This window comes from Peromyscus leucopus, chromosome 19 (genome assembly GCF_004664715.2).
Source record: "Peromyscus leucopus breed LL Stock chromosome 19, UCI_PerLeu_2.1, whole genome shotgun sequence".
Classification (NCBI taxonomy): domain Eukaryota; kingdom Metazoa; phylum Chordata; class Mammalia; order Rodentia; family Cricetidae; genus Peromyscus; species Peromyscus leucopus.
Window position 1 is genome coordinate 57,007,700 of NC_051079.1, and position 25,086 is coordinate 57,032,785.

At 42.0% G+C, this 25,086-nt stretch overlaps 1 protein-coding gene across 18 annotated transcripts in view; it reads left to right on the forward strand.

Moving 5' to 3' along the window:
• Tcf4 (transcription factor 4) overlaps positions 1–25,086 on the forward strand; it is a 345,993-nt gene that overhangs the window by 90,143 nt on the left and 230,764 nt on the right. The window lies entirely within an intron of this gene.

Here is a 25,086-nt window from a genome sequence, read left to right on the forward strand (position 1 = left end):
TCTATTTAGTCAGGATGTCCCTTTTGTTCTCACTAGTAGTTTTTCCCTCTGAACAACCAAAGCACCTTTCATCTACTCCTGTGGTTCACATGCAAGCCACCTCCCCCCACGCATGTGTGGTTTGTGGTCACTTTGGTAGAGAAGAGCTTGAACCAGCTCAAAGAGCTGCATGTTCTTTTCTTCCTGCTCCATGTCCCTGACCTGTCTTGTAAGCATGTCCACGTGGATATTTCCATAAATCTTTCAAATAAATTGCTAGGTTTTGGCCAGAAAACTAAAAATCCAGCCTTTTTTTCCCTTTTCTTTAAATAATGTTCTAGTTCAGTGGTAGAACACTTGTGTAGCTTGAACAAGAGGCCCTGTTTTTGATTAAATAATAATAATAATGATAAGTTATATTACTAATAATACTGATAATGAAAGTTTAGTTAAAGCAATGATTCCAAACACATAAAGATGAGGACCGAATGCACAAAATAAAGTCTGATGTCAGGTCTGATAGACTGTAATGTTCTAACCATCTTCATTTTGTCCATTTACAGTATTTCAGTGTAAATAAAATGTACTTTCCTGTTTTTGTTTGGAACATGGGCCTGGGGAATTGACTAAGGACTAGCTTTAAAAGACCCCAGCACCTGAAGGCAGGAGTTCATGGTCACATTCTTGCAGAGACAAAAGAGAGTGCTGGTCTGTGAGTTAACTTGGGAGATGTATGTTTGAAGAAAGTTGGTTAAGTAACATATATGATTTACAGGTTAGTTTTTAAAATAATTTTTCTGTGTTTTAAGTATTATCAGGGAAGAGACACTTAAGTTCCAATATTTACAACTTCATTTTTATAAATGTCTTATAATTCTTAAGACAGCAATTTATAATTTTATTTATTTCATATATTTTCTGCTGAGCTTTCTGAAAGAACAATGTAGACAAGGTTTTTAAAAACCTTGTCTTCAAGACATGTTAACAGAAGTTTTGTTTTGAGCTTAGTATGTGTTTAATATTGTTAAACACCCGAGAGGGTGACATACTCCTCTGTAACGACTCCCAATGGCTCTGTGAAGAGAACCCCTCCCCCCTTTTGCCACATAGCTCCCAGATGGAACATTTTACACAAAAATTGGGATTTGTTAACTTAGCCCCAAAGTGGTTTTTGTCTGTTTGTTTTGAGACAGTATCTCTCTTTAGAACCCTCACTGTCCTGGAACTCCCTTCGTAGATAGGCTGTCCTTGAACTCACCGAGATCCACCTGGCTCTGCTTCTGGAGTGAGGAAATTAAAGGTGCTCACCACCCCACCAGGCCTGCCCCAAAGTGTTGTTAAAAGTCTTTTAAATAGGTAGTTTTGTCCAATCTTTGATTTTTCAAATACTGATCACTAATCTCATTCAGTTCACTATCAATGTATCCATGCTGATGATGTTTTCCTCCTCAAATACTATTTGTGATATGTGGATGGGTAATGAGGTCAACTCCCCAAATATTTGAAGCAAGTGGTAGCTGAATCATAGCCGATGTTGGCAGCTCTGTCAGGAGAGATGTGGTTTGGCTAGTCTCCATGGCTTTTGTCCATCTAAGAGATGACATATATATTTAAACTTCATGTCTTTTTTCCTACCAATGCCCATCATGTATGGGGTGTAGTCTTGACACTGTACTTTACTCTGCGTTCTGGGCAAGTTCCTTAAATGAATAAGTGGGTAGTACAGATAGCTGAGTACAGGGCAGCTGGGATATTCATGCTTCAACTGCCAAGCCTCCCATGCAGAGGAAACAGATTGTATTTGGGGGCCAGAAGTGTCTCATCCATGGTATGGAGAAAAGTCAAAAGACTTGATTTAGGACTGACCATCTTGCCACCATGGATTCGGCATGTCTGCTTAATGCCTAGTTAATGAAAGGAATCTGGATCTTCTGTAGGTCTAAAGATTGTATATGATATCTACTTAAAATTTATGTTTAAAGAGAGTTTTGAAGTTCCTTTCTGTGCGAAATAAAAAATTTAACCTCACAGCTTTTCACTTCCCTGGCTCTTCATTTTTCATACATCGAAGGAAGTCCAATTTTTTTTTAAGTGATCTGCATAGAAAGGACTCCATAGGAGAGCATGATATTGATTTCAAATGGCATGGGACAGAGCTAGCAATGCTTCTAAATACATGAAAAGTTCTAGGATGAGCATTTGAGGTACAATCTGAGACGTTGGATAGCTTTGCCCTTACATGCACTTTGGTTTCTGTTTCCTGGATGATTATTGGATTTGCAGGCATTTTGACGTCTCTGTCAGCCCCCAGATTCTGTACACCTTGGTCTGAGATTAATTTCAATCTCAGATTGACTTGGAGGGAGCCTGGTCCCTAGATGCCCTCAGCGCTGAGATGTTATTGATTTCTCAAGTATAATACCACAGCACAGGCTACACTTCGCAGCAGTTGGAACAGGTGCTTAATGAGTTCGAAGGCTAGGCAACAACTCGAGAGTGTGAATTTCTGCGATTCTAAATTTGCGGAAAGCTTCCTTTTGATTAAGCACACTGCCCGCCATCACACCGACTCATCTTCTGTCTGCCGCCCCGTCGCTCTGTTCATCTGACTTTGTGTGGCCTCTTAGAGTTGTGCCTCAGAGACCTTAAGGTATGCGGGCAAAACTGGAATGTGTCAAGAGCCTAGGAACAGAGTCATGGAAGAGTGGTGAGGCCCGTCCCCCATCCTTTAACTCCAAGGTGTCAGCAGAGCCCATTAAACCCTGAGGGAGGTGGCAATGTGGGGCAGGCGCCTGATTAGATTACAGAATCTTCTGTATGTGAATGTGCTCTGTGGAAACACAGCACTCGACCTTCACCATGGCACCACGAAGATTCAATTAGAGGACTGGTATGTGCCCAGATTTCAGGACATAAAGGGCAACTGGAGTTTGAAGAAAAGATGGTTGGGAAACACCTGCAAAAATCTGCTTTTCTGTGCAACAGACTGGGTAATTGCACATGCAGATGGATAGTTAGGGATATAATTACTTGATTTGTGAACACAAATGCCCTTTCGATTGTGTGAGTGTTGAGTCTTACAGTGACAGATGCGTGCCGATTGCTGCGTGTGTATCCTTTGCACCCCTGTTTAAATATTTGGCCTGCAGTCTATCTGCCATTCATCCCGAATGGAACTTCCCTCTCCTGCCGATGATCTAGGGGGATTGTGGTAGCTCTTAATGTCTCTCCAACTTTCTCTCATAAATAATAACCTTAATTTCAAACCTTAACTAAGAGAGGGACCGCATGGAGGCGTGCAGTGGAAGGGCTTGTGAATTGTGCACAGTAATTCATGTCTTGAAGCTGTTGGATGTAACTCATTAGTTTTCATTGTTTTCTGAAAATAAGGAAAACTATTAAGCAACACTACAGACTAATGGCCTAGTATTCCCCCCCCCCCACCACAATCAACTGAAGTTTAATGGAAATCATCTTTTGAAAGACTACTTTTTTTTCTTCCTTCTGTTCCTTTACCTTTCCATTAATACTGCTGAGATGTCTTCTCTAATCGCTCTCAGCTAAATCCCATTCTTAGTCATTCCCTTTCTGTATGAACATTTCTCTGCCACACAGAAGAGAGCCAGAGAAAATTGGTGTGGTCCAAATGATGATCTTCTTAACGTGATGTATCTGTGAAGTATTTACTTATAGGAAGTGTCCATTCTGTGTCGTTCTCTGGAATTACAGAGAAAACGGGTAGAACTCTTGTCTGTCTTTAATGAGGTGGATCACCTCCCAGAATTGCTCAGCAAATTTATTCATAATTTATTATTATGACTCTTAAATTTATAATTTTTAAAACTCTAGTCCAAGATAGACTGTATTATTTTTTTTCAGAGGTTCATTTGAAGTGAGTGGTGATCCTTCTAAAAATTTGCATGGACTGTTTGCTTCTGTGAGTATGGCATTCTGTTAGGTACATGACCATTCAGTATACATGATCACACCCCTTTATAGATCCATGCCATGTAGTTCAGGGGTGGGAAGGGTCTCTGGCTGATGCTTATTGCTTTATTGGAGTCAGATTTGCTAACAAACAAATATTCAAATAAATGGAACAAACCTCAGTATTCTTTAAAGGACCACAGAGAAAGGTAAAATAACCACAGAAATCCCATTGTGATTAGATTTGATAAAAAGACAACATTCAAAACTTTCAACACCAATATTCACACGACTTGATGTGTCGTTGTACATGCTGTCCTTCTAAGACTCATTTTCTCTCGTTGTTTATTCTTTTTTTTTTACTGAAAATGTGGGAATTAAATTTCATCCACCAGAAGGTTTGAAACCATTTCTCTAGTTGGTGTATCATTAAGACATGTACACAGTACTTCCGCTGTGAGTGAAGGAGCCTGCCTAGTTGCTCAAATACAGTTTGGAACTCCCTGCTTTGAATGCGGTCTGATTGAATCAGATGGAGTGCCTTTGTTCATCTGTTCCCCTGTGCCGAGGGTTGGTGTTTTTAGGATGTACAAGAGCAGCCTGACTGTTGCTGAATTCTGCATATTATTCCAGGACACAGGGTCGTTGGAAAGCAATTCCAGGTATTTCTGGCTTGTTTATGTCCTCTGGTATGTTGTGTTCATTTGTGTTCAGGATCCAGACCACCATGTGCAGAATGACAAATCCTTGTCGCCACTAGAGGTTCTTCTGGTTTGGGTCACTGAACACATGCTGTTGGGGGGAAGCCTTTCCTCTCAGCTCTGCTCACTGTGGGAGGATCATAAACAACACTAGATTTTTCTGCAGTTCTTTGTACTCTGTGTGATCATTTCTCTTCTTGGAGTGATGGTTGACATCTACCCTGGAACTCACTTCACATTCATTGTAGGTTCTAAACTCTATTCTTTCCTCTCTTAGACAATTCTTAGAAACCCGTGAACAAAGTGCTTCCAAAGAGCTAGGAGAAAGGTTATGGCTCACTTCCTGCCTCCAAGACAGGATGTCTGAAGTGCTCAAAGTCTGACTCTGAAAAAGGCTTGGTGAAAATCCAGAATTTGTGACTCCATCTAGAAGGATCGGATTTAGTACCTTTTGGAGTTTGGAAAGTTTTTAGGGTGTCTCTCCTCCTTCCCTCCCTTTTCCCTCTCTCTCTGCCCCTCTCTCAGTAGGTACTCCGAATCACTTGTACCTGAGAAAAGCTGGACTGGGTGGACTAGCTAGTATTTCTCAAAGCGAGTGCCTTATTATAACCTGGTGGGTGTTCTCCCATCTGTAGGTTCCCAGGTTGTACTGGGTGTGCCCGAGGACCAGCATCTGTGTCCCCCTGGTGTTCCCGTGTCTGGAGAGGTTTGAAAAGTATTGCCATAGACATTGTACATGACATGGAACTGGGGACGAAACTGGAGGATTAGAAAGCTTCTCACGTCTGTACAGAACCATGCTTCTGGTGTCTGCATGGATACGAGATTATGCTTCTGTCTGTCCAGACTCACAGGAAGCTCCACAGAGGACAGGTGTGTTTGGAAAGATTGTTCTGTCTAGAGAGACTTTGCTCTCTTCCACTTCCCTTATGTACACTGGGGCTACATTTTAGAATTGAAAAGAAAAATCAAAGTAAATAAAAAGAGAACAACAGCAAAGGCTTCCCTCTCCACACCGAAGTGCTGGGGAGCCAAGGGGGGTTGCCTTGTTTTATTGAGTGGTGACCAACTCCTTGCTTGGAACATCTAGTCCCTGTGTCTAGAGAATGTACATCCGTACAGACCCCGAGGTCAGCAGGCTCAATCCCCCTGTCCCAGGCCACCTTCTGACTCCAGAGCTACAGTTCAGGCTGGTGGAGACCATGCTTTTGTTTGGACAAGCACTTTTCAATTCTTTCCCCATCCCAGTTTGCCAAGTTTGGCATTTTTCTAGTCTTTTCTCTGTCCTGTCCCTAACTCATAACCTACTTGTAATCTAAATAATTTTAAGAAGGACTTTGAAACTTGTTTCACTGACGTTAGCTTAAACATCCTACATCACAAAGGGCCATGGTATATTTTCAAATTTTTATACACATGTCTTTGCTTGTCTACTCTGTGAGTGAATTTTTGAAAAATTGCTTAGTATGGACAGGAAGAACGAGACGATGTGGGTGTTGCATTTGAACGGAAAACCAGTTTTGTTTTGTATATTAGACTCCGACCAATGAAAATTCAGGGAGTAAGGGTTTTTGTAACCACAACTAAATGCAGAAGTTCATCTCTCTCTCTCTCTCTCTCTCTCTCTCTCTCTCTCTCTCTCTCTCTCTCTCTCTCTCTCTTTTGTTTTGAGTATAAGTATTGAGAATACCTTTGTTTGTTTATGCCAGTGCAGTTTTACATCAAATCCTCTGAAACGGGGTGCAAAGTCAGGCATGGATATTTGTAAAGGCTTTGCAAAATCATACATAAAATAAACTGTCCATTTGATTTGAAGACATTTCGCAATTATTTGTGGCTTTAACTGGGGCTTTTGAAGGGCACTGCATATATCTAACAGCTGGTTCTGCCATTTTATCTTTTTAAATGAAGAAAATAAGAGCTTTGTATACAACCTCTTAGAAAAAAAGAGTAGTAAACTGTGTATCAGGTATTCGAGTTACGCTCTTTCAAATCTGGTTTTTATTTTCAAAGGGTCATAAGTTGGAAAATTCCATCTCATGGATATTTTTATGTTACAGACTAGGTTTTTATCTCATTCTGCCTCTTGTTTTTATAGATGTTCCCGATTCAATATTTTAGTGAAATAAAACATATAATGACCTCATTAAAAATACGGGAAGCCTTTACTGAAAAAATGTTTTTCCTTTTATTATATCATATGTTGCCACAATATATTTTCATCAGCATAAAAATTCTGTTAATGATAATTATTTTGTTAGATTCTGTGTTTTTAGGTCTGTAGTAAACGTATATATATATATATATATATATATATATATATATATATATTATTTTAATGACAAGTTTTTAGTTTCTCTACAGAATAAAATTTATTATTCATTCAACTAATATTCATTGAGTTTCAGGGCCCCAGGAGCCCAGTCCCAGCTCCTATCCTGGTGATTTTGCTCCCAGTTGGTTGCCAGTAAAAGATAACACACACACACACACACACACACACACACACACACACACACACACAAATTATACACATATAACTGCAAATAATGATAAATGCAAGTAAACATGGCAGCGGTAGAAGGGGGTTGGTGAGCACAATTTTGGGATGTGTAGGAATTTGGTGCTCTCTGACTTCTAGTGAGGGAGAGCCTGCCTGTGGAGGTGGTATTGAAGTGGTCACCTGTATGATGGTAAAGATTCGGACTGTGGAGATAGTTGATACGTTTCCAAGATTGAGGAAAGAGTAAGGGTTCTGAAAATCTTTGTATGTAAATACTGTTCAACCTTATCATTATAGGCTACAGATAGAAATGACAATTTGAAAATGAACTGGCCTCTGTGTGCATTAGAAACCAAAGATGCTGAGACGCCCAGTAACCACATGTATTCTGATTTCCTAGTCTGTGGAGATATAGCATGTGTATGCAGAATCATAAATCACATTCCGTGAAGGGCCAAAGTCAAGTTAGTATTGCTGTGACATGGCCATTCATCACTTCATATCAATGTACACCTTGCACATGCTGTAGACACCACTTACCCGATTAACCCTTAAAGCCGGGATATTAGAAGAATATGTAAATTCTTGTAAATACAGGTGGCGGGATGGCCGGCTGTGAAGTAGAGCAGCCTGATAGCTGTCCCCAGTCACTTTAGCACACTTGAAAGCAGGGGCCCCGGAGGTGTCTGTGAGATGTGACTGTTGGAGGTGTCTGGTGGTTCACAGGATGGGCAAGCCCTGGAGTCTTTCCTCAGTAGGAAAGGGGAAGAGAAGCCCATGGAGGTAGCGACAGCAAGTGAATGAAGGCCGAGTGAAATGCTTTTTAGCTTGGGTGGTGGAGGAGACCCGGACTCTCCTAGCCTTCCTTCGTGGTTGAGACCCTTCTTCGGGATGATAGGACTGAAGTGCCCCCTGAAGGTCCAGCCCACCCTTTCCCTGTGGGGCGCTTCCTGGTGCTTCTCTTTATCTACCCTCTCCTGAAGTTCTGATTGTGCTTCCTAAAGTTTGAAATCCTTCTTGCCTGTCTTGAACTCTTGCTCCAAGGAAACCTTCATCTCCTCCTCTAACGTTTCCAGAAATAACTCTTGGGGCTTTCTTTTCTGCCCTGTCCGAATGTTAACCTTGCATCAGTATTATTTTCTCAAGTACATGTTTTGTCTCTTCCCCTAAATTTTGAGCTCAGGAGTCACAGTGTATTTGGGGGAGTACAAACAGAAAAACAGACTGTGTTTCACATTTTTAAGGAAAGGGACGTCTGTTTCTCCTTATATTGCAGTGGGGATATCGATGGCCTTTGAGGCCTTGGGAGAGTCTATAACATTTACAATGTTCAAAATATTGAGAAACTTTAGGATTATTTTCCTCAAAGATGGTTTGCCTCAAGCAAGAGCTTGGGCAATCTGGTCGACATGTCCTGCATTTTTGTCTGCTAGAGGGAAAGGGAATATATATGACTCAGGCAGACACAGTGGCTGGCTGAGCACCAGCTTGTCTTAAATGGCAGAGACTCCGAGGCTACTCTGAAAAGCCAAGACAAACTATATGCACTCTTTCCAGAAAAATGCCTATCACTAGATGTATGAGTAAACTTTGGACCATGTGTGGCCTGTATGTAGAGCTAATAATGATAAATCAAAGAGAAAGTGCTTTCTAGGTATGCTTTGCAGCTATGAGCCCTTATCTGAGCTGTTTTATGTTTGATGTTTGGGGGAAGGCAATAGTGAGCAAAGTTGCATGGTGAAGCAGAGACTTCCATGCCGAAATGATGCTTCTCCCAGGCTTCCACACATGTGAGTGGCCCAGAGATGTTGGCCTGCCTGCCAAAGACTAGATTTATCCAGGCAGTTGTTGTTAAGGAACGTTTGTGAGCACTAGGTTGGCAAGCCTGGCTCTGGATGGCAGAGAGGGGAACTCTAGCTTATTTTCAGATGCTTTCAGCTGCAAAGAAAACCTTGACCCAGCTTGGCCCACATATAAGAAATATATAGACAATTCACTCCCAGGTCTGCAGGCTTCTTCCTCTGTGTGGGTACCATCCTGGGAGGGGGGTCCCCACCTAGTTCTGTGCCTCACAGTTAAACAGGAGAATAGTCAGAGAGACTTAGAAAGTGTCTTTTCCCTTGGAGTAGGGGGTCCTGTCTCAGGGCCCTGGTGTAGCCAGGCCTTTATGGCTGAGTACCCACTCTGAACTCAGGCCTTGGCAGGTGGAGGGGAGGTTGTGATGGGCTGCAGAACTGAAAATGAGATCTGGGGCTGATCCACCAAGAGCTGCAGGATGCTACATGAAGACAAACAGCAGAGTAGCCACAACAACAACAACAACAACAACAACAACAACAACAGTACTGTGGGTCTGGTCAGAAGGAGACGACACCAGCTGGCCAGATGTTACAGTGGCATGCAAGCAAAGGGAGCAAGTGTTCATATTTAAAATAACGGAATGATGTTTTTATTGTCATAACCCAAGTTTGTTATTTTCTCTGCTGTAATACGCGGGGATCACTGGTGAGTTTACTCTGGCAAAGACACTTTAAGCAGAGGTATTCTGACTACATGGAGACTTGTGACCTCACTTTACCTCAGGGCCCCACGGATGTGCAAGCACAGTTGAGGGAAAGCTGAGAGTTACAGGACTCGGACAGAGCAGTAGAATTCATGTGCCTTGACCCTAAACTGACAAAACTGTCCCCCACCATGGGAGAAGTTCTTAATATGTTTGGCTATATATATATATATATATATATATCTTTGAGGATTTTCAGGTCCAGCTTGTGCAGTGGTGCATGCCACTGTCTCTCATGAGACCCGTTTCACTTTAAAAATAATTTTCAGTTTCTATGTAGAAGAAAACACACACATACACACACACACACACACACACACACACACACACACACACACACACGAATGAATTAAAAAATACTTCTCAGATCTAGTATTATTTGAGAAGAAAAAACATCAGTGAGGGCCTGTTTAACCCAAAGGAAAACCCTGATAATTAGGAAATTTGAATTCTCAGTTATTGGATTGCCAAAAGAGAGATAGCATTTTTCTATAGTGAACACCCTTCATCTGAATTTGAGATGCCAACATCTGAAGATGTCACTTTTCTCGCCTGGCTTCAGAAGACAGGGACAAGGCAGTTTGGAAAGAGGTTGAAAAAGAAGTGATGAGGGGTTCTCTTCCCAGCTTTCCCACTACCTTGCCCTGAGGATTTGACCAAGCCTCAAATGTATCTGATGTATCCATTTCTAAAGAGAGATGAAATACCGTGCCCCAAAGTGCTTTGAAAAACCCAAAGCAGCAAACTGCTCTAGGATATTTGTTGTTGCTGCCATGGCAGTCCTGATGATAATAATTGAAGCAGAACTTTAAATACTAATGGGTGGTGTTGCTCATCAATGGGATAAGTCACTGTGGAAAGGATTTCAAAACGGCTGTATTGTAGCTGCTACTCAAGAAACTGTCATGGAACTACTACCCTATTCCCTACCTCTCTGTCCAGTGATTATAGACAGTTCCAGCAGTGGGGAGAGACAGCTGCTTTTCTCTTCTGTCCCAAGGCCAGTGATTATAAAGTATGTGTATGTCAAACCACTAGACGCTATGGAAGTGAGCATAAAGAGGAACATATTTCTCTCTGCAACCAAACGAGAGTTTAAAAGATAAGACATACAGGTCATGTCGCTCGCTGTTCCTCTGCCTTTTTAAAAATCAGAGCTTGAGATTATAGGGATGTGGAGTGGTGTGCTGTGGTGGGAAGGTGCTATATTCAAAGGAACATGTGCTGAGGTTCAAACAAGAGGGCCAAAGATGTAATAGAGCCTCACGTAGGGGAATCTGAATGACCTTTGTGGGGTTTGAGATGTTCTTGACGGTCCACAGCTAAGGATATCGTTCTTATCCAGACACACGTGGAAAGACCTCACATACTGAGGAAGGGTTGAAAAGCCAGGGTTTTATGTCCAAGCACGAAGATCTCTTGGGTGATGCACTGTGCCCTCTGAGTAGGCATTCCAGGGTCTGTCTCTAGCTGTGGTTGTCGCTGACATATAATTTACCCCTTCCCCAGTGTGCACAATGTGTTGTTTATGTCATCTGCTACCTCCCAAAGGGACCGGGTAGCTTCATTAAACCCGCTAGGTAAACCTCATCTGTCTCACTTCAGTGGTTATTTTCAGTTGTACATGCCTAAGAAAATCCCTGGCTTTTATGATCGTCCCCAGTCCGGAGACCTTTTATAGACTGAACTTGGTCACTGGCTGTAATGGGAGAAGAAGGTAGAGCCTGAAATCCTGTGATTCTGTGAGAAGTTGGCTCCTAGCTGAAGCTGATGTGGAGGCGGCTGTAGAGACAGTAGATCTTTTACCTCTGCTGACATAGTGACTCCACTAAAGCTTCCAGACTTAGAAGCTGCCTGGCCTCTGCCTTGGTGCTTGCAGAGTCCATTTTCCATATAGAGGAATTTTTATTTTCTTTTATATCCATTTACTTTATGTGTGTAACTGTTTTGCCTACCTGTATGTATGTGTACCACATGCATGCCTGGTGCCCACAGAGGTCAGAAAAGGGCATTGAATCCTATAGACAGACTTTTCTGTCCCACCAGCCCACTCCCAAATAACCACACAGAGACTTATTATCAATTATAAATGCTTGGCTGATAGCTTAGACTTGTTACTAACCAGCTCTTTCAACTTAAATATACCCATATTTCTTATTATGCTCTAACCACATGGGGGCACCTTTTTTTTTCAGCACAGCATGTTCATCTCCTTCCTCTGCATCTGGCTGGCGACCCCACCCCTTCCTCATCTATGCCCCCCTTTTTTTTGTCCGTAAGTCCTGACTAACCTCTACCTGACTAGCTATTGACCAGTTAGGCCTTTATTAAACTAATGAGAGCAACAAATATTCATACTGTACAAAACATTTGTTCCACAGTAGAATCCCCTGGAACTGCAGTTGCAGATGGTGGATAGATACCATGTAGGTGCTGGAAACCACACCCTGGTTGTCTACAAGAACATCAACTGCCCTTAATTGCTGAGCCATCTCTCTAGTGCTGTTAATTTGTCTTCTCTGTAATCCTGGTATAACCCACCATTGTTTAGGATCTGTTGTAGCAGAGGCTTCTTGTCTCTTTTTCTTCAAGACCTCACCCAAATAGCCTACTTCTTCCCACAGATTCCATTTCCAGCACGCATACGTGAATCTCATGGGTATATACTCTGGGGTCTGTTCAGAGCCTTCAGTACATGTGGTAAATAATTTGATTACTACACAGCACGACAGGTACAAGCCTGTGTCTTCCTTAGTCCATGCCCAGATGCCTACCATTGGGACCAAGTTATACCCTAAACTCTGTGCTCACGTGCTTCTTGCCACCTCCATTGTGTAGAATGATGACTTTGGTGCATTTGCATATTGCTTTTTCTGGTTTTGCAAGGTTCTGGGTCTGATCAGATGGCCCAGCTTTGATCACAGAGAAAAGGAGTGATGCCACACTCCCAGCATTTTGAACACCCATGGCCTATTAGAGGTAGCCTAGTTGGATATGTCCTCTGGGAGTTCAGGCTACACCTTCAGGCTACTGAAGTTCCCTGGCTTTGCCTATTCCCAGGCACATGATCAAGTCTCATATCAGTTGGTAGCAGCTGTCATAATTGAACTGATGTCAGAATCTCTTCTGCATCCATTGTATGTCCCTGCATCTCCTAGTGCTGACTTATCCAGTGATCAGTTTGCAGGTCAGTATAGGAGAGAATGGACCATTTTAGAGAGATCAAAGCTGTTGACTTCAAGGTGATGGTTTGCTTATTCCAGCCTCTGGACACTGTCTATTTCTTGAGATGTGGCAACAGGTAATTCTTAAAGGAGATATATACAAAATGTTGGATGTTCAGAAGCAAGGGTCGAAGTGAGATATGTGAAGAAGAGACAGATAAAAAGAGGGCAAAAATAAGGAACAGTGGGATATAAAACATAAAAGAGAACTATCTGAATTTGGACATTTAAATTGACAGCTTTCTGTGATCATAAAGCTCTGTATTGCTCATTTGGAGAAAAGTAAAAAACAAATGTAAGCAACCTGGCTTTCCATGTAGATGGCACAGTTAACACGATTCCTGAGCTCTTATCTGAAGCCTTCATTCTAGGCTAAGCGTTGAAGGACGCGACTTCCCAAAAGACTTGTCAGTGAGAGTTTTCCTTGAGGTGGTGGCCAACTTTGAATAACCTCCTCTTCAAGGAAAAAGAAAGTTCTGAGCAATGTTTGCCCATTTCCATGGTGTAAATGTGCTGGCATTGCTGGTTTTGAATACTGAGTGTGTTGGATGTTTCCTGGGGAAGATGAGCAGAGTACCAGTCTGGCTTCCCAGGATAGAATGAATTCCTTCTCCCTTACGTCACATCTGTCCTAGAGATGTTCAGGAATTTGATTTTTACTGGACTTTAACTTGTTTTTACTTTTAAGCAAAAGCAACACTTTTTACTGACACATGCCCACTATTAATGTTTATTTGACTTCCGTGACATCTCTGCCATGCTTGGCGCAGACTCTACAAGTGAATCAGCAGAGAGATGAGGACTGTGTTCTCCCTTCTCAGTGTTCTCTGGAGATGCTGAGGGGGTACAGCTCATTCCTTTAAGTGCCAGCCTTTCTAGTAGACCCTTGGCAGTTACCATCGTTGCATGTGGATTGCAGTAACTTACGGGAAGCAATGATAGGAGTTGAGGACGTCACTCAGTGGGTGTAAAGGTCTAGAGTTCATTCACTAATGTATCCACTCCAAAAAAAAAAAAATGTCAGTTTTATACTATATGGTCTTACATAATTCCGCAATCATTTTTTTTGGTAATCAAATATTACCTTTTATTTTTGGAAGAGTTTTGTCCCAATCCAAATCACGTATTTCCAAGAGAAAACTCTTTTGATGTTAATCTTTTATTTCCTTTGTGTTGAAATAGTAAAAACAATAATTATAAAATTAATGATCGTTATAAAATAATTATAAAAATTATAATTATACGTCTATATATTTTAGTTCCTACTGTGGTCCAGGTTCCATGGTGACGTTTCCCCCAGTTTCCTATAATTTTCATGACAGTCCAGGGAGCAGAAGCAGTCATTCCCATTTTGTTGGATGAGAATCAATACAATAGGAGATATCAAAGATTTCTCCGAACTGTCCACATAGCGAGCAGCTCAGCCCATTCTCGAATGAGTGGTGTTCAGAAAGGTAATGGAGGGAAGATGATCATAAATGCATTCTGTTTATTTTCTTGAGACAGACTGAGCAGCCTGAGAACATTTGGTGCTCAGAGGGAGGAAGTGCTAAGAGGCGAAAACAAGTCGGAAAGGGAAGAAGGGGAGTTCAAAGACCAATTTCCCTTGCTTGGCCGTGCCAGCTCTAACTGCGTATGTTTGCTCTGCTTACATGCTGGAATCATCGAGCCAGAATTCAGGGCAGTCTGTTTGGGGGATGCATTAGTCAGGCTATATGAATGACTGCAACAGCCACCCCCCAGCTTCAGGGCTTAACCCTGCAGAAGACTGTTTCCCTCTGTTGTAGAAGGACAGCAGGAGGCTGCTCCGATGACTGTAGTCTTGAGGTCTGGATTCATCCCTGCTTTCGCTCTGGGAGTCGGTAGATATTAGTATTAGGCTGATCAAAGAGGGGGAGAGTTCAGAGGAGGTGGCAGGGGAGCGCTAGGGGCGATCTAGGAAAAGACAACTCTTACTTATCGTCCTATTCTATTGGCCAAGCCTTAGTCAGATGCTCCGATGGGGAGGATGGGGTTTGTAGCCTTCCTAGTGGTCAAGGGGATGATAGATTGGTAACCAAATCTTAGTTTTTACCACCCAGGGATACACTAGAGGCTTGAAAGTTTGGAGACCACTGCTTTTCAGAGGCATTTTAGTTTTGAGGAGATACTAGCACATGGCATGTGGCTGTATGTTCATGAAGTTGGCAGCCTGGTTAGGAAGGTTATTCCCCCCTTTCTCTGAGGAGGAGACAGTAGGGCACATTGCAACAGAACACCCTGGAAGTGGAATGTACTGGGAATGGACAGTCCAGCAGTAATTGCTGGTTATAGGGTTATATGGAAAGCTATGGTATTTCTGAGGAAGAATGGAAAAGGCTAGTGTAAGGGAAATGTGAAGGAATGGGACGGGGGTGACTCATGACCTCAGCTTCTGCTGTAGAACTTTGCTCCTTTAAAAGATGTATTTCTTATGAATAATACAGAGATTTTTCTGCCTGTGTAACATCGAGTGTTTGCACTTTTCTCTTTAAGTGTCATAACATTTTTCATTTGTGAAACTGATTGTTGAAGTCTACGCTCATGTCACATACTGTGGGCTTCCTTTTATTTGGGAGTCGTCCTTTGCAGAGGACTGCACCTGTCCCTCGGATTAAACTGGAGTGACCAGCTGGGAGAAGTGAGGCCTTCTAGAAGCAAGTGACAGTGCCTTTGATCCAGTGCAGAGAATCTGTTTTATCTTGTTCTGTGTTGGCTGGGCATTGTTTTGACCCCCCCCCCCCCCCCCCCCCCCGTATTTATGAAGCTCACGGTGTTTCTCGTCTTCGGTTTTCCTATTTGTAACTGCAGATTTCGCAGTTGCTTTTGTGGGCCACTTGCCTCCCGAAATTTGGCCCGACAGTTTTGAGTAGCTGAGCGATTTATCGGGGACAGATCAGCCGAAATGTGGCTGCTGTACGCTAGTAAAGCAGAAGGAACGACATAAGGTTAGGTGACTGATGTGGGAGTTTCTGAATTTGATTTGGTTTTACATGGAAAGGTTGAAGCAATGATCCATGTATTCTAATAAAAATCATCAGTACAAATCAAATAAAATCTGGCTTAGTGGCTATTTTCCCACTGTATCACTCACAGCTAGCCTGCGCTGCAGAGCGAGTTTGGCAGGCCTGCACGGGTTCGCCCACAGCAGAATCTTCGAGTTGCATTGCAATCTTGGCCGTGTTGGGCAGGCATCTCTTCTAATCAACCTTTCGCTAATCTCATCAGATAAATCATTATTCTCCACTGACAGCCCAGACTTCCCCGGCCACTTCTCTGCTTCATGTTTTCCCTCAAGATGCCTGGTTATTGTCATGCTTTGGGTCCCCCCCCCCAGTCCATCTCCTTTCAAACCAATGACATTTTCACCATTCCTGAGAGGAGTTATGGCCTCTTTACCCTGCTTCAGGCTGGCTTTGTGGCACACAGACAGCGGGGCAGCTAACCTCTTTTTCACCAGTGTGTTGTTGGTGACCAGATGGGCCAAGACAGGAGGCATCTGAGCTGCAGACTTATCGGCATGAGATGTCTATTTCCTGATCCTGTGAGAGTGGTAGGACTGAACCTTAGGGCGCTAGTCAGTGCTTCCGGTGTGTTCTGATTGTAACAGTTAGAACCCCAGAGCGGGAAGAGGGTGAGCAGGTGTGTGTGTGCATGTTTTTAAGGCCCTGAAAGTGAAAGTGTAGGAAACAGTATGCATTTGAGGGACAGACACCATGGGTTCTTTCTGTCACCACAGTCCTCCATGGCTGCAAATTGATGCCACCACATGAGGTGACCTGTTGTACACGAGTGCAACAGACTGCTGACAGGATTTGGGGGCAATTTTAGTACAGTAATCATGAAGTCTAAGTTTGATTATTTAGATCCAGTGCATGTCTTTTGTATTATTTTTATTATATTTATATCTGATAGCTCCAATTGCATCGCATATTTTGCATTACTGAGTATAATAAATGCTCATCTCTGACCAGTATGCACTGGGCGTCTTAATTGAAATGAATAAAATCATAGTAAAATGATTTTATATTAGTGTATTACTTTATATACTTTTTGTATTCCATTGAAATTGATGACATCATGTTAGATCACTGTGTACACAGGGCAGAACAGAGTCGCAAGCAGACCTTGCTGACAGGATTTGGGGCAATTTTAGTAACATGAAAATGATTGTAGTCAGTTCGTATTTAAGTCTGAAGCTCCCTTGATCCCAATTTCATACTTTAAATGACTCCAGATGCATCGTCTTAATTGAAATGAATATATATAATTATATATATATATATATATATATATATATATAACCAATGCATAAGGCAAAAGTGTGATTGCATTATTGAGGTATAATGTGAAATGCCTGCATCAGATTTCTCTGACCAAGTGGATGAAAACAAGAACATGGGCTTTCTCTTAGACAAGATCATGAAAATCAAGAAACTATGAGAACATTCAAGTGGGTTGGTCCTGTGTACACACTGACTTTATACATGTGCACATGCACAGACACAAACATGGGAGACCTCTGTCTGTCTGCCTGCCATTTGGATGACACGGAATTGTGAGGAACCTGCTCTCAGCCTTGTGTACATCAGGCTGAGATCCATCGGCACTCTTCAGATTGTGGGATGACAAAGGTGTTATCAGAGGTTATCAGAGGTTATCAAAGGTTATCAAAGGAGCTGTTTCCACTTCGTCTTGGTTATAAGAAGTTCACTTACCCCGTCCCAGCAAGTGATGGCAAAGCTCTACCAAATGGCAAACTCCCTGTCACTTTGTTTCCATGGCCAAAGCTGTGCAGCTCCTCATACTTGGTGGTCTAATTAGGAAAATATTTTTCAGTTTTTAAGTTGAAAAGACTTTTTTTTTTTAATAAAATATATTCTAGTCAGTTTCCCCTCCCTCACCTTCTCTTAGATCTTCCCCATTTATCTGACTCAAGACCCTTCCCTCTCTCTCTCTGGAAGACAAACAGGCAAATAAAAAACCAAACCACAATAAAACAAAACAACAGAAAAAGCCGGAGGAACACATACACAGACACAAACACACGTAGACACAAATACACATAGACACAAACACACACACACACACACACACACACACACACACACACACACCCCACATCACATACAAAACAAAATTTAGAAACCATAATATATAAGCAAAAGACCAGTAAGGTTAAAATAAAAATGTCCAAGTAAAGCGTTATGAGACAAAACAAAAAAATTTCCCACATGGACGTCCTTAAGTGTAGTTTGTATAACTGGTGAGAATCTATGGGATAAAAATTTTCCCTTGTGAGTGGTTATCAATTGGAAATAGCTTCTGAGTTAGATAAAAATTTTCCCTTGTGAGTGGTTGTCAATTGGAGATAGCTTCTGAGTTAAGGATGGGGGCCTGTGTCCACTTCCTGTCTCAGCACTGGGAACCCCATCTGGCTTGAACCTCTGTGGTCCCTGTGCATCCTGCCGCAGTCTCTGAGTTTATGGGTGCGTCAGCCCTGTTGTGTCGACAAGGCACCTCTTCTTCTGTAGCATTCCCTGAGTTCTGAGGGGGAGGAATTGGATGAAGAAATCTCATTTAGGACTGGATGTTCCAAGGTCCCTCATTCTCTGCATATTGTCCAGTCAGTTTTTGAGTCTCTGCATTAGTTCTCATCAATTATAGGAGGAAGCTTCTCTGATGATGGCTGAGCAAGACACTGATCCATGGGTGTAGTAGAATGTTGTTAGGAGTCCTTTTATTGCTTCCACAGAATGATAGAATTTGGCTTTCCCCTAGATCCAGGGCCTGTCTGGTCTCAGGTTCTGGACCACCCAAGCATTGTCAGGTGTGGGTTCCATCTCATGCACTGAGCCTTAAATGCAATCAGATAATGGTTTTTTGTCCCCATAACTTTTGTGCCACTATTACACTGGAGTGTCACGGAGGCAGGTCACTGCTGGAGACCAAAGGGTTTGTTGGCTCAGCCATTGAAGGCTAGGCTCAGAACTAAAAAGATAAGAAAACATGAAGTTCAGATGTCAGTTTATCCATCTAACACTAAAACTTTAGATATTTCTCAGGCTCATTTCTGCCAGCCTATGAGAGCGGTACTGGATTTTTCTCTGCATCATACCCGGTTGTGCTTGTCTATCCTGGGGGATGTGTTACCTGGGTGGCAGATCTTCCAGACTGGTGGGTAGAAGTGGTGAGACTGGGAAGGACCACATATAGGGTGATAGCCTGGCCCCAGAGTGGAGGGTTCAGCATGTCCTCACTGATTGGAGTGGTTCCCAAGCGGTTTGCTCAATCCTGCCTTCATTTTGGCTGAATTCGTTCTCAGTTTACAGAACAGATATGTTTATCATATTCTTTTCCTTGCTCCTGTCTCCCTGACCTAGGTCACAAGGAGACTGTCACTGACTGGGGTCTGTCACTACCATATAACTAAACAATTGAAGAAATCTTGTAATTAATTCAAACAGAATTGAAAGTTCCTTGAAGTTTCCCATTGACCGACAGACCAGAGGTCCATTAGGATCCATCAGGAAAGTGTTTTAGAAAGAGAATGGTAATGGAGACTCAAGAATATTTTTATTTTTTACTGACTATTTTTTCATGTTTCCAATGAGTATGTAACTGCAAATTAGTTATGATGGTCGTCAAGCGTCTCTTCATAGAGTGCCAGTAACTGCAGCATAGGAAAGCTACTTGTGCCATAGCATCTGTACAGTACCTTGGCCAGGTGACAGGCATTAGCTGATCACCTGAAAAGTAGGACACTGTAGTGTCATGGGGCTCTTGATGTGACATCCTTGACAATACACAGGGTAACATTTCTAGTGCCCTATCCACCCAGGAAGGATATAATCGTTAGGAAGCATCATCTGGAGGTGACTTGTACATATTCTTCTGAAGTCCTATATCACTAAGAGAAGCACCAAGGAGCCATTTCCAATCAAAATAGGTGAAAGAGACATGGTGTTTTAATACAGTGCATGATCTTTTGACATGGTCTTTCCCATAGGGATGAGTGGTACCAATTTTGGAATGTGAATTATGAAGTGGATAAAAGTATCAATATTAAACTTCCTGTTTGTGATAACTGGGCATCTCTGCCCTTAGGATATGCACATTAGAAGTATTGAAGAAGTAAATAATATTGATTCTTTCCTGCTTGCAAATATTGACATGCAATATAGTATATAACACAAGTCGCACTGTAGTTAAAACCCTTTAAAATGAGAAATATTAGAGAATATAGGGAGAATTTTAAAAGATTTTTTTCTTTGTGTCAACCTTTGATTTTTTTTATTGATGATTTCCCAGATGCAGCCAGGGTATCTGTAGTTTTGAATGAGGATCATTAGTGTATTTTGCTGGTCAACCAACAATGTGGGTATGCCCAAATAGTGCTTATATTGTAAACGGATTACCTTCTGGAAGAGTTACTAAAACCATCTTGAGATTGGTTAATGGCTAATAGGATCTTCAAAATCCAAAGAAATGCCTGAAATTTGTTTAATGGGAAGACTTAAACAAGGTAAGATAATGTTAAACTCTTTCTGGATTTTGGCCTAGTCAGGGCAGTATACATTTGACCAGGGAAGTGTTCTGATAGCCTGCAGATGTGGCATCTATTCATCTTCTATGTTTTCATAATTCTGATGAAGAAAGTTCTATACGATTGTATTTGGGCAGTGTGCACCTCTGAGCCCACGGAGTAAAGTGGAGGGAGGCCCTGCTCCTGCCTCAGCCTCACAGCCTCACAGTAGTGAGTCTTCCAGAATCATTTCTGAGAGACTTCAAATACACATGGAGGTAGGTTTATAAATGTGTAAAAGAGTTTATGCCTTTTTTGCAGCTTTCCAGTGTTTACGTGTTTGATGCCGATTTCCCTCTTTAATTGTAGCAGAGATAAAGAGTTAGTCGTTGAAAACGGTAGGAGCTGTGTGTTCTGCCTTGATCACGGGCTTAGATAATCTGGCTTGTTTGCTGATGGGTTCTGCGCCTTGAGACTTTTATAGGGCAGTATTAAAGCTCTGAGCCTTCTTATTTTGCCCGTACCCAGAAGATTGCTTTAATGAGGAGTAAAGGGCCTTTTTCCAATTACAAGGGAATAACTGTATTAAGTTCCTGTGTTATGTCAACCTGCTTTGATTTGATTACTGTGCAAGAAATGGATTTATCTGTCAGTGTTACTTAATTAAGCCTTCTCATTGATGTTTAGCAGAGTAATATAGTGTGGTTTGCACATTTGAGTCTAAATACAGAGAAAATTGCCCTAAAACTGAGACCTGACCCCTGAAGAGAACATGCAGATCGATCGGTCTTCTTCGGCAGGTCATAGGCTGTGGTGGAGGACACAGAAGGAAGGCTGGAGACGTGGAAAGGATGACAGGGAAAACTGGGGCTGGGGCAGTTACTTGATGCATAAGTTGACTGACTGTTAGAAAGCTTATTACAAACTTAGGAAAAAGAACATTGTCATTTATTTATTTACTTTTAGAATAACATTTTTAAACAGTGCTTAAAAGACATACTAACTGGCATTAATAAAGGATAACAGCATTCCAGTAGTTCCACTCCAAACAAGTTATTTTATACTGTGTTCTCACCATATCTTCAATTACCTTTCACACTCATGCATGCACACTTCACACACACACACACACACACACACACACACCACACACACACCTGCACACACACACACACACACACACACACACACACACACACACACACACACACACACACACACACACGCACCTTTTTAGTTTCAGATCTGATCTAGAAAGCTCCGTGACAGTCGTGATGGGAACACAGGAGGCCCAGGTCCGCTTTCTGTTTCCTTCTGTTTACTGATTATATCTTAGAACCCTGTGGGTGTGGAAAGTGTCGCTCTCTTGTCCTTTGCTCAGTCGGCTCTGGTAAGTGCCGGAGTTACTCCTCAGTGATTGGCCTTGCACAGATGCCTGCATGCTGAAGCATCACATCTTGTTTCTAATAGGAAACAGCAGCAGTCAACATTGTATGGACATGGTCTGTCAGTGTCAGGAGCTCCTCAACTCTTCCCATGTCGGCACTAGTCCCCAAATTTGACTTCAAATCACTCCTCTTAGAGCTCTTATTGTGCTGGGTGCTAATGAAAATGTGCACGTCCTTAACACGCTCTTTGCTGATGAAATATTTTGAACTCTAAATTCATCTGGCACTGACGGAGAGCATATGCCATCTCAGTTTGTGTGGAGGGCTCAGCCAAGGGTTCTTCCTGGACTAGGGAATTAGTAGGAGCCACAGATGTACGCATTCTGTGAGTCTCCATCATGGTGTGGAGGATGTTTCACAGTGCCTGTTGTTGCAGAGAGGACTCAAGACAGTGTAGATGCTAACCTCTGGCGGAAGAATTATCTTCTCAGAGGAATTCATCATCCTTAGCCTCTGAATGCTTTGGAATAAGTGAGAGTTTTTAGTAGTAAATCAGTGTGTCTCCTCAAGAGCAGGCATTTGAGTATGGCAAAGTGTTACTTTTTCTGTGATTTCAGGGTGCTCTAGGATCTTGGTACTTAGTGGAGTCTAGGCTCAATGGAAAGAATCAATCCCCAGCTCTACGTATAACCAAAAGACCCAGTTAGCTCCGAGACTTGTTCATTTCAAATTAGGAACACACCTACTTAATATGTGGTCCGTTTCTTTATATAGGTCTGCAGGCATCTAGAATAATCTTTGACACCACTTCATTTATATATGACATGCAGAAAGATGCGTTGGTGATCAGGCACGAAAGGAATATTTTAAAGATAACTGGAGCCACTGAGCAAATCTAATGCCGATTGAATTCTCACTTATGATAAGGCTTCAGCACTCCATGGGGAAAGTAGCATTTGTGAATCCTCATTATTTTGTGTTTCTCTACCTTCCAGGTGACTGTGCACAAGTCTCTGCTCTGTTAGGTCAAACTAGGAACCATGAAAGTATGAGACTCAGATTTCCTTCAGTCCCAATGTTCAAGTGGTTTGGAGAACTTCAGTTTTGGAGGCCTTGAGCAGATGAGGCACTCTCAGTAGGGATCCCATGCTGGGAATTTCTTCTGGGGGTGGCACTTGTGTTTAACAAGTGTAAATTAGCCATTTGCCATAAGGTATCTCCTTAAGCTTGCAAATTCTATTTTCCCTTTATCTCCCCTTGGGTAGGTCTTACTCTTCTCTTCTGATTCCTTTGTTTGAAGAGGCCATTAAAATTTCTAAGTTGGCACATGTCCTCCTGGCAGACATGTCTTCTTGTGCCCTGGGTTCCAGCTTTCGCTTTGATTTTGACTTTGGCTAGATGGAACTTTCATATCATGTCAGCTCATTAGTATTTTAAAGAAGACGTAAAAGAAAAAAAAAAACCCTGTTATCCATCATTTTTAGTCTTCTGTGGGAGGGTTATCCAAATATACTAGCCTGCCCTATTTCCAAGAATGGAAATCGAACTCGCTTATTTTATGGTTCACAAAAATAAGTTCAGAGTGGCCAGTGACTTATTTGGACTATGATGATGGGCACAGAAGAGCTCCTGTTCAAATCTAAGTCTGCTCCCCATCTCCCAGCACAGAGTTTCAATGTTTGCACAGTTTCCTTGATAGTTTGAGCATCATTGTCCACAAAGTGGGGATCTGAGTGATCCAGTCCTGAAGAGCAGTGAATGGATGGAAAACCAGAGCAAGTTAGAATCCTGTCAGGGGATCCTCCCTCTCAGGGTCAACTTGTGTCCAAGCTCTGCCCAGATAACTTTTCTAATTTGGCGGTGACGGGTCAGACATTTTCGAATGACTTCACAGAACTAACCACGCGCATCGAGAGTTCCTCAATGGCTTGTTGATTTTCAGAGCAACCGCACATCTGTAAAAGTTGCCAAGATTATCACATTTTGGATGATTATCAGAAAAACCTCAGGCAGTTGAGCGCCTTTCAATCTGTAAAAGTGTAATTTCTTTCATCTGCTGGTATTTTTGTATCATTCTGTCGGCCCATAGCATTGTGATCCCTTCCCACGCCCACAGTGAAGAGGTGACTGGTTATTTGTAAACAAAGAGTGGCCCGAGTTGGCTCTTCGGACCTCCTCTGCCAGCATCTTTTTGTTTTTGTTTTTGTTTTGTTTTGTTACTGTGTTACCTGGGTCATTCTCTTTTTTGTTGTTTTGTCTCATAATCGAGATGTAAACACTTTCCCATACCAAAAATTGCCGTTTTCTTTTTCTTCCCTTTCTGCTTGTTGGATTCAGTAAAACACAAATGAGCCCGTCCTCTGCTGTGTACCATACAAGGTACTGAGAGGGAGCTAAGCATGTTTCTTTGCTGTACGGTCTATATTATATTCATCACTGCCTGGGGTGGAGTGTGCGTATCTCCTCAGGGTTATTTGTAGAAGAAATGTCTGTTCAATGAACTATGATACTGACCCAGCCTCCGCAACTCCACAAGTGTGATTTCTATAGATAAAGTGAATTGTTTATTTCTAGTCTGACTTTTATTGAGAGAACTTGAATTTTCCATGAAATTAAATGCAAGTGTTACTTTTGTTTACCCTGAACAATTTTTATCTTTTATTCTGATAACTGCATTAAATTTTCTTTTCATCTTTGCCAGTATAATAGCTTCTAAGGTTTCCATGTGTCTCCAGCAAATATCTAGCCCATCATAGCATCTATTTTGATAGAATTTTACTATTTGTCTTTTATGCTGTTAACTTGTGATTCATTCAAATGTTTGTTTAATTTACCTATTATTGAATATCTTTAATGTTTTATGAATACAGTAGTGGTTAGAAAATGTGCTTTTTAAAATACATTCGCTCCATCTGGGGGACAAGAAGGAACATTCTAACTGGGTATAGAATTAAGAAATTCATACCACTGAGTGTTTGCTGGGTGTACTCACTGAATCATGATCCCATATCAGCTGTGTATTTGTCCCCCCTTGGCTGTGTACTAACACTTCGGGGACCCTTCTAGCCCCTCTGAGCCTTACTTTTGTCATATGTAAAGTTGACATCCTGTTAGGACATATAAGTGTCTGGCATAAGGCTCATCACACATTCGGGTTCATTTCATCTGAGAGGGAAGGAACAGTTAGGCATGTCCACCTCGTGGCAGTCAGGTCACATGTGGCCAGAGACAGTTAAAAAGTTTGCAAAAAACTCTCAA